Source organism: Eleutherodactylus coqui, chromosome 2 (assembly GCF_035609145.1).
Source record: "Eleutherodactylus coqui strain aEleCoq1 chromosome 2, aEleCoq1.hap1, whole genome shotgun sequence".
In the NCBI taxonomy this organism is placed as follows: domain Eukaryota; kingdom Metazoa; phylum Chordata; class Amphibia; order Anura; family Eleutherodactylidae; genus Eleutherodactylus; species Eleutherodactylus coqui.
Genome location: NC_089838.1, coordinates 307,348,343 through 307,355,842, shown reverse-complemented (window position 1 = coordinate 307,355,842; position 7,500 = coordinate 307,348,343). Strand labels below are relative to the sequence as shown.

At 45.8% G+C, this 7,500-nt stretch overlaps 24 non-coding genes across 24 annotated transcripts in view; 6 read left to right on the top strand and 18 right to left on the bottom strand.

Moving 5' to 3' along the window:
- TRNAH-GUG (transfer RNA histidin (anticodon GUG)) overlaps positions 1-7 on the bottom strand; it is a 72-nt gene extending 65 nt beyond the window's left edge. Inside the window, exon 1 of the tRNA in view lies at positions 1-7. This exon is cut by the window's left edge and continues 65 nt beyond it. This is a non-coding gene — a tRNA (tRNA-His).
- An 8-nt stretch (positions 8-15) lies between these two features.
- Positions 16-88, bottom strand: TRNAR-ACG (transfer RNA arginine (anticodon ACG)). Its single transcript has one exon. It is a non-coding gene; the product is annotated as a tRNA-Arg (tRNA).
- A 218-nt stretch (positions 89-306) lies between these two features.
- On the bottom strand, positions 307-379 carry TRNAM-CAU (transfer RNA methionine (anticodon CAU)). Its single transcript has one exon. It is a non-coding gene; the product is annotated as a tRNA-Met (tRNA).
- A 436-nt stretch (positions 380-815) lies between these two features.
- Positions 816-887, top strand: TRNAE-CUC (transfer RNA glutamic acid (anticodon CUC)). Its single transcript has one exon. It is a non-coding gene; the product is annotated as a tRNA-Glu (tRNA).
- Positions 888-1,013: 126 nt separating this feature from the next.
- On the bottom strand, positions 1,014-1,085 carry TRNAH-GUG (transfer RNA histidin (anticodon GUG)). Its single transcript has one exon. It is a non-coding gene; the product is annotated as a tRNA-His (tRNA).
- Positions 1,086-1,384: 299 nt separating this feature from the next.
- On the bottom strand, positions 1,385-1,457 carry TRNAM-CAU (transfer RNA methionine (anticodon CAU)). Its single transcript has one exon. It is a non-coding gene; the product is annotated as a tRNA-Met (tRNA).
- Positions 1,458-1,899: 442 nt separating this feature from the next.
- Positions 1,900-1,971, top strand: TRNAE-CUC (transfer RNA glutamic acid (anticodon CUC)). The gene has a single exon. It is a non-coding gene; the product is annotated as a tRNA-Glu (tRNA).
- A 126-nt stretch (positions 1,972-2,097) lies between these two features.
- TRNAH-GUG (transfer RNA histidin (anticodon GUG)) lies at positions 2,098-2,169 on the bottom strand. The gene has a single exon. It is a non-coding gene; the product is annotated as a tRNA-His (tRNA).
- Positions 2,170-2,177: 8 nt separating this feature from the next.
- Positions 2,178-2,250, bottom strand: TRNAR-ACG (transfer RNA arginine (anticodon ACG)). The gene has a single exon. It is a non-coding gene; the product is annotated as a tRNA-Arg (tRNA).
- A 218-nt stretch (positions 2,251-2,468) lies between these two features.
- TRNAM-CAU (transfer RNA methionine (anticodon CAU)) lies at positions 2,469-2,541 on the bottom strand. Its single transcript has one exon. It is a non-coding gene; the product is annotated as a tRNA-Met (tRNA).
- Positions 2,542-2,705: 164 nt separating this feature from the next.
- On the top strand, positions 2,706-2,777 carry TRNAE-UUC (transfer RNA glutamic acid (anticodon UUC)). Its single transcript has one exon. It is a non-coding gene; the product is annotated as a tRNA-Glu (tRNA).
- A 413-nt stretch (positions 2,778-3,190) lies between these two features.
- Positions 3,191-3,262, bottom strand: TRNAH-GUG (transfer RNA histidin (anticodon GUG)). Its single transcript has one exon. It is a non-coding gene; the product is annotated as a tRNA-His (tRNA).
- An 8-nt stretch (positions 3,263-3,270) lies between these two features.
- TRNAR-ACG (transfer RNA arginine (anticodon ACG)) lies at positions 3,271-3,343 on the bottom strand. Its single transcript has one exon. It is a non-coding gene; the product is annotated as a tRNA-Arg (tRNA).
- Positions 3,344-3,561: 218 nt separating this feature from the next.
- TRNAM-CAU (transfer RNA methionine (anticodon CAU)) lies at positions 3,562-3,634 on the bottom strand. The gene has a single exon. It is a non-coding gene; the product is annotated as a tRNA-Met (tRNA).
- A 450-nt stretch (positions 3,635-4,084) lies between these two features.
- TRNAE-CUC (transfer RNA glutamic acid (anticodon CUC)) lies at positions 4,085-4,156 on the top strand. The gene has a single exon. It is a non-coding gene; the product is annotated as a tRNA-Glu (tRNA).
- Positions 4,157-4,282: 126 nt separating this feature from the next.
- Positions 4,283-4,354, bottom strand: TRNAH-GUG (transfer RNA histidin (anticodon GUG)). The gene has a single exon. It is a non-coding gene; the product is annotated as a tRNA-His (tRNA).
- An 8-nt stretch (positions 4,355-4,362) lies between these two features.
- TRNAR-ACG (transfer RNA arginine (anticodon ACG)) lies at positions 4,363-4,435 on the bottom strand. Its single transcript has one exon. It is a non-coding gene; the product is annotated as a tRNA-Arg (tRNA).
- Positions 4,436-5,168: 733 nt separating this feature from the next.
- On the top strand, positions 5,169-5,240 carry TRNAE-CUC (transfer RNA glutamic acid (anticodon CUC)). The gene has a single exon. It is a non-coding gene; the product is annotated as a tRNA-Glu (tRNA).
- Positions 5,241-5,366: 126 nt separating this feature from the next.
- On the bottom strand, positions 5,367-5,438 carry TRNAH-GUG (transfer RNA histidin (anticodon GUG)). The gene has a single exon. It is a non-coding gene; the product is annotated as a tRNA-His (tRNA).
- An 8-nt stretch (positions 5,439-5,446) lies between these two features.
- On the bottom strand, positions 5,447-5,519 carry TRNAR-ACG (transfer RNA arginine (anticodon ACG)). Its single transcript has one exon. It is a non-coding gene; the product is annotated as a tRNA-Arg (tRNA).
- A 218-nt stretch (positions 5,520-5,737) lies between these two features.
- On the bottom strand, positions 5,738-5,810 carry TRNAM-CAU (transfer RNA methionine (anticodon CAU)). The gene has a single exon. It is a non-coding gene; the product is annotated as a tRNA-Met (tRNA).
- A 441-nt stretch (positions 5,811-6,251) lies between these two features.
- TRNAE-CUC (transfer RNA glutamic acid (anticodon CUC)) lies at positions 6,252-6,323 on the top strand. The gene has a single exon. It is a non-coding gene; the product is annotated as a tRNA-Glu (tRNA).
- Positions 6,324-6,529: 206 nt separating this feature from the next.
- TRNAR-ACG (transfer RNA arginine (anticodon ACG)) lies at positions 6,530-6,602 on the bottom strand. Its single transcript has one exon. It is a non-coding gene; the product is annotated as a tRNA-Arg (tRNA).
- Positions 6,603-6,820: 218 nt separating this feature from the next.
- TRNAM-CAU (transfer RNA methionine (anticodon CAU)) lies at positions 6,821-6,893 on the bottom strand. The gene has a single exon. It is a non-coding gene; the product is annotated as a tRNA-Met (tRNA).
- Between the last annotated feature and the right edge of the window lie 607 nt (positions 6,894-7,500).

Below are 7,500 nucleotides of genomic sequence, written 5' to 3'. Positions count from 1 at the left end.
TCACGGCGACATTCACGAGCCAGGTAGGAGTCGAACCTACAATCTTCTGATCCGTAGTCAGACGCGTTATCCATTGCGCCACTGGCCCTGTGTGAGAGGTTGCCACTAATCATGCTCCCCATTTTGGACTTTTGCTACGCTCGCAGCCATATTCAAATACCTCAACACGGTTGCTTTTAGCCCCTAGCCAAAACCCTTCTGCCTTGTTTGCTACCTTTCCATATTATCCAGTATCGTTTCGGTATTGAATGGCAAAGAGCAGTGCCTATCCAGTTAAGGCGGAGGGAAAAAACAAGGATAGATCCATGCCCCGTGTGAGGATCGAACTCACGACCTTCAGATTATGAGACTGACGCGCTACCTACTGCGCTAACGAGGCATCTTGCATGTGATTGGTTGTTGCCGTCCAGAGATAAGATGGAATTCTGTAAGCACAAAACTTCTTTTTTTTTTTTTTTTTTTTTTAATATGTACATGTATATATCTACATATATTGGAAAGTTTAAAGCAAGCTGTGAAAGCAACTTTTCTCATATGGTCTAGCGGTTAGGATTCCTGGTTTTCACCCAGGCGGCCCGGGTTCGACTCCCGGTATGGGAATGAGTGTTTTGCTAAGCTTGTGCCTGCATTCAAAGGCCTGCACCTTTCTTGCAGAATTAAGCGGCTTAGTTTGCAGATGCTCTTGGCAGCCAAAAATGCTGCGCTAACGAGGCCACTTGCAAGTGGTTGTTGATGCCATCCATGCTTAAAAATGAGTTTTCAAATCATGAAACTGATTTTTTTTCTACTTATTACTGAAAAAGGGTCTCAGCGGTTCCCATATGGTCTAGCGGTTAGGATTCCTGGTTCTCACCCAGGCGGCCCGGGTTCGACTCCCGGTATGGGAATGAGCATTTTCCTAAGCTTGCAACTACATCGAAAGACCCTCTGAATTAAGATAGCGCTCAAAAAGTTCATAAAAGTATCATTCAGGCTTGCCGTCTACAAGAGGACCTTTGCTTTTTCATCAAGAATGCCGTGACCCGGATTCGAACCGGGGTTGCTGCGGCCACAACGCAGAGTACTAACCACTATACGATCACGGCGACATTCACGAGCCAGGTAGGAGTCGAACCTACAATCTTCTGAGCCGTAGTCAGACGCGTTATCCATTGCGCCACTGGCCCTGTGTGAGAGGTTGCCACTAATCATGCTCCCCATTTTGGACTTTTGCTACGCTCGCAGCCATATTCAAAGACCTCAACACGGTTGCTTTTAGCCCCTAGCCAAAACCCTTCTGCCTTGTTTGCTACCTTTCCATATTATCCAGTATCGTTTCGGTATTGAATGGCAAAGAGCAGTGCCTATCCAGTTAAGGCGGAGGGAAAAAACAAGGATAGATCCATGCCCCGTGTGAGGATCGAACTCACGACCTTCAGATTATGAGACTGACGCGCTACCTACTGCGCTAACGAGGCATCTTGCGTGTGATTGGTTGTTGCCGTCCAGAGATAAGATGGAATTCTGTAAGCACAAAACTTCTTTTTTTTTTTTTTTTTTTTTTTTTTTTAATATGTACATGTATATATCTACATATATTGGAAAGTTTAAAGCAAGCCGTGAAAGCAACTTTTCTCATATGGTCTAGCGGTTAGGATTCCTGGTTTTCACCCAGGCGGCCCGGGTTCGACTCCCGGTATGGGAATGAGTGTTTTGCTAAGCTTGTGCCTGCATTCAAAGGCCTGCACCTTTCTTGCAGAATTAAGCGGCTTAGTTTGCAGATGCTCTTGGCAGCCAAAAATGCTGCGCTAACGAGGCCACTTGCAAGTGGTTGTTGATGCCATCCATGCTTAAAAATGAGTTTTCAAATCATGAAACTGATTTTTTTTCTACTTATTACTGAAAAAGGGTCTCAGCGGTTCCCATATGGTCTAGCGGTTAGGATTCCTGGTTCTCACCCAGGCGGCCCGGGTTCGATTCCCGGTATGGGAATGAGCATTTTCCTAAGCTTGCAACTACATCGAAAGACCCTCTGAATTAAGATAGCGCTCAAAAAGTTCATAAAAGTATCATTCAGGCTTGCCGTCTACAAGAGCACCTTTGCTTTTTCATCAAGAATGCCGTGACCCGGATTCGAACCGGGGTTGCTGCGGCCACAACGCAGAGTACTAACCACTATACGATCACGGCGACATTCACGAGCCAGGTAGGAGTCGAACCTACAATCTTCTGATCCGTAGTCAGACGCGTTATCCATTGCGCCACTGGCCCTGTGTGAGAGGTTGCCACTAATCATGCTCCCCATTTTGGACTTTTGCTACGCTCGCAGCCATATTCAAAGACCTCAACACGGTTGCTTTTAGCCCCTAGCCAAAACCCTTCTGCCTTGTTTGCTACCTTTCCATATTATCCAGTATCGTTTCGGTATTGAATGGCAAAGAGCAGTGCCTATCCAGTTAAGGCGGAGGGAAAAAACAAGGATAGATCCATGCCCCGTGTGAGGATCGAACTCACGACCTTCAGATTATGAGACTGACGCGCTACCTACTGCGCTAACGAGGCATCTTGCATGTGATTGGTTGTTGCCGTCCAGAGATAAGATGGAATTCTGTAAGCACAAAACTTCTTTTTTTTTTTTTTTTTTTTTTTTTTTTTTTTTTTTTAATATGTACATGTATATATCTACATATATTGGAAAGTTTAAAGCAAGCTGTGAAAGCAACTTTTCCCATATGGTCTAGCGGTTAGGATTCCTGGTTTTCACCCAGGCGGCCCGGGTTCGACTCCCGGTATGGGAATGAGTGTTTTGCTAAGCTTGTGCCTGCATTCAAAGGCCTGCACCTTTCTTGCAGAATTAAGCGGCTTAGTTTGCAGATGCTCTTGGCAGCCAAAAATGCTGCGCTAACGAGGCCACTTGCAAGTGGTTGTTGATGCCATCCATGCTTAAAAATGAGTTTTCAAATCATGAAACTGATTTTTTTTCTACTTATTACTGAAAAAGGGTCTCAGCGGTTCCCATATGGTCTAGCGGTTAGGATTCCAGGTTCTCACCCAGGCGGCCCGGGTTCGACTCCCGGTATGGGAATGAGCATTTTCCTAAGCTTGCAACTACATCGAAAGACCCTCTGAATTAAGATAGCGCTCAAAAAGTTCATAAAAGTATCATTCAGGCTTGCCGTCTACAAGAGCACCTTTGCTTTTTCATCAAGAATGCCGTGACCCGGATTCGAACCGGGGTTGCTGCGGCCACAACGCAGAGTACTAACCACTATACGATCACGGCGACATTCACGAGCCAGGTAGGAGTCGAACCTACAATCTTCTGATCCGTAGTCAGACGCGTTATCCATTGCGCCACTGGCCCTGTGTGAGAGGTTGCCACTAATCATGCTCCCCATTTTGGACTTTTGCTACGCTCGCAGCCATATTCAAAGACCTCAACACGGTTGCTTTTAGCCCCTAGCCAAAACCCTTCTGCCTTGTTTGCTACCTTTCCATATTATCCAGTATCGTTTCGGTATTGAATGGCAAAGAGCAGTGCCTATCCAGTTAAGGCGGAGGGAAAAAACAAGGATAGATCCATGCCCCGTGTGAGGATCGAACTCACGACCTTCAGATTATGAGACTGACGCGCTACCTACTGCGCTAACGAGGCATCTTGCGTGTGATTGGTTGTTGCCGTCCAGAGATAAGATGGAATTCTGTAAGCACAAAACTTCTTTTTTTTTTTTTTTTTTTTTTTTTTTTTTTTTTTTAATATGTACATGTATATATCTACATATATTGGAAAGTTTAAAGCAAGCCGTGAAAGCAACTTTTCTCATATGGTCTAGCGGTTAGGATTCCTGGTTTTCACCCAGGCGGCCCGGGTTCGACTCCCGGTATGGGAATGAGTGTTTTGCTAAGCTTGTGCCTGCATTCAAAGGCCTGCACCTTTCTTGCAGAATTAAGCGGCTTAGTTTGCAGATGCTCTTGGCAGCCAAAAATGCTGCGCTAACGAGGCCACTTGCAAGTGGTTGTTGATGCCATCCATGCTTAAAAATGAGTTTTCAAATCATGAAACTGATTTTTTTTCTACTTATTACTGAAAAAGGGTCTCAGCGGTTCCCATATGGTCTAGCGGTTAGGATTCCTGGTTCTCACCCAGGCGGCCCGGGTTCGATTCCCGGTATGGGAATGAGCATTTTCCTAAGCTTGCAACTACATCGAAAGACCCTCTGAATTAAGATAGCGCTCAAAAAGTTCATAAAAGTATCATTCAGGCTTGCCGTCTACAAGAGCACCTTTGCTTTTTCATCAAGAATGCCGTGACCCGGATTCGAACCGGGGTTGCTGCGGCCACAACGCAGAGTACTAACCACTATACGATCACGGCGACATTCACGAGCCAGGTAGGAGTCGAACCTACAATCTTCTGATCCGTAGTCAGACGCGTTATCCATTGCGCCACTGGCCCTGTGTGAGAGGTTGCCACTAATCATGCTCCCCATTTTGGACTTTTGCTACGCTCGCAGCCATATTCAAAGACCTCAACACGGTTGCTTTTAGCCCCTAGCCAAAACCCTTCTGCCTTGTTTGCTACCTTTCCATATTATCCAGTATCGTTTCGGTATTGAATGGCAAAGAGCAGTGCCTATCCAGTTAAGGCGGAGGGAAAAAACATGGATAGATCCATGCCCCGTGTGAGGATCGAACTCACGACCTTCAGATTATGAGACTGACACGCTACCTACTGCGCTAACGAGGCATCTTGCATGTGATTGGTTGTTGCCGTCCAGAGATAAGATGGAATTCTGTAAGCACAAAACTTCTTTTTTTTTTTTTTTTTTTTTTTTTTTTAATATGTACATGTATATATCTACATATATTGGAAAGTTTAAAGCAAGCTGTGAAAGCAACTTTTCTCATATGGTCTAGCGGTTAGGATTCCTGGTTTTCACCCAGGCGGCCCGGGTTCGACTCCCGGTATGGGAATGAGTGTTTTGCTAAGCTTGTGCCTGCATTCAAAGGCCTGCACCTTTCTTGCAGAATTAAGCGGCTTAGTTTGCAGATGCTCTTGGCAGCCAAAAATGCTGCGCTAACGAGGCCACTTGCAAGTGGTTGTTGATGCCATCCATGCTTAAAAATGAGTTTTCAAATCATGAAACTGATTTTTTTTCTACTTATTACTGAAAAAGGGTCTCAGCGGTTCCCATATGGTCTAGCGGTTAGGATTCCTGGTTCTCACCCAGGCGGCCCGGGTTCGACTCCCGGTATGGGAATGAGCATTTTCCTAAGCTTGCAACTACATCGAAAGACCCTCTGAATTAAGATAGCGCTCAAAAAGTTCATAAAAGTATCATTCAGGCTTGCCGTCTACAAGAGCACCTTTGCTTTTTCATCAAGAATGCCGTGACCCGGATTCGAACCGGGGTTGCTGCGGCCACAACGCAGAGTACTAACCACTATACGATCACGGCGACATTCACGAGCCAGGTAGGAGTCGAACCTACAATCTTCTGATCCGTAGTCAGACGCGTTATCCATTGCGCCACTGGCCCTGTGTGAGAGGTTGCCACTAATCATGCTCCCCATTTTGGACTTTTGCTACGCTCGCAGCCATATTCAAAGACCTCAACACGGTTGCTTTTAGCCCCTAGCCAAAACCCTTCTGCCTTGTTTGCTACCTTTCCATATTATCCAGTATCGTTTCGGTATTGAATGGCAAAGAGCAGTGCCTATCCAGTTAAGGCGGAGGGAAAAAACAAGGATAGATCCATGCCCCGTGTGAGGATCGAACTCACGACCTTCAGATTATGAGACTGACGCGCTACCTACTGCGCTAACGAGGCATCTTGCGTGTGATTGGTTGTTGCCGTCCAGAGATAAGATGGAATTCTGTAAGCACAAAACTTCTTTTTTTTTTTTTTTTTTTTTTTTTTTAATATGTACATGTATATATCTACATATATTGGAAAGTTTAAAGCAAGCTGTGAAAGCAACTTTTCTCATATGGTCTAGCGGTTAGGATTCCTGGTTTTCACCCAGGCGGCCCGGGTTCGACTCCCGGTATGGGAATGAGTGTTTTGCTAAGCTTGTGCCTGCATTCAAAGGCCTGCACCTTTCTTGCAGAATTAAGCGGCTTAGTTTGCAGATGCTCTTGGCAGCCAAAAATGCTGCGCTAACGAGGCCACTTGCAAGTGGTTGTTGATGCCATCCATGCTTAAAAATGAGTTTTCAAATCATGAAACTGATTTTTTTTCTACTTATTACTGAAAAAGGGTCTCAGCGGTTCCCATATGGTCTAGCGGTTAGGATTCCTGGTTCTCACCCAGGCGGCCCGGGTTCGACTCCCGGTATGGGAATGAGCATTTTCCTAAGCTTGCAACTACATCGAAAGACCCTCTGAATTAAGATAGCGCTCAAAAAGTTCATAAAAGTATCATTCAGGCTTGCCGTCTACAAGAGCACCTTTGCTTTTTCATCAAGAATGCCGTGACCCGGATTCGAACCAGGGTTGCTGCGGCCACAACGCAGAGTACTAACCACTATACGATCACGGCGACATTCACGAGCCAGGTAGGAGTCGAACCTACAATCTTCTGATCCGTAGTCAGACGCGTTATCCATTGCGCCACTGGCCCTGTGTGAGAAGTTGCCACTAATCATGCTCCCCATTTTGGACTTTTGCTACGCTCGCAGCCATATTCAAAGACCTCAACACGGTTGCTTTTAGCCCCTATCCAAAACCCTTCTGCCTTGTTTGCTACCTTTCCATATTATCCAGTATCGTTTCGGTATTGAATGGCAAAGAGCAGTGCCTATCCAGTTAAGGCGGAGGGAAAAAACAAGGATAGATCCATGCCCCGTGTGAGGATCGAACTCACGACCTTCAGATTATGAGACTGACGCGCTACCTACTGCGCTAACGAGGCATCTTGCGTGTGATTGGTTGTTGCCGTCCAGAGATAAGATGGAATTCTGTAAGCACAAAACTTCTTTTTTTTTTTTTTTAATATGTACATGTATATATCTACATATATTGGAAAGTTTAAAGCAAGCTGTGAAAGCAACTTTTCCCATATGGTCTAGCGGTTAGGATTCCTGGTTTTCACCCAGGCGGCCTGGGTTCGACTCCCGGTATGGAAATGAGTGTTTTGCTAAGCTTGTGCCTGCATTCAAAGGCCTGCACCTTTCTTGCAGAATTAAGCGGCTTAGTTTGCAGATGCTCTTGGCAGCCAAAAATGCTGCGCTAACGAGGCCACTTGCAAGTGGTTGTTGATGCCATCCATGCTTAAAGGGGTTGTCCCGAGGCAGCAAGTGGGCCTATACACTTCTGCATGGCCATAATAATGCACTTTGTAATGTACATTGTGCATTAATTATGAGCCATACAGAAGTTATAAAAAGTTTTACACTTACCTGCTCCGTTGCTGGCGTCCTCGTCTCCATGGTGCCGACTAATTTTCGCCCTCCGATGGCCAAATTAGCCGCGCTTGCGCAGTCCGGGTCTTCTCCTCTTCTCTATGGGGCTCCGTGTAG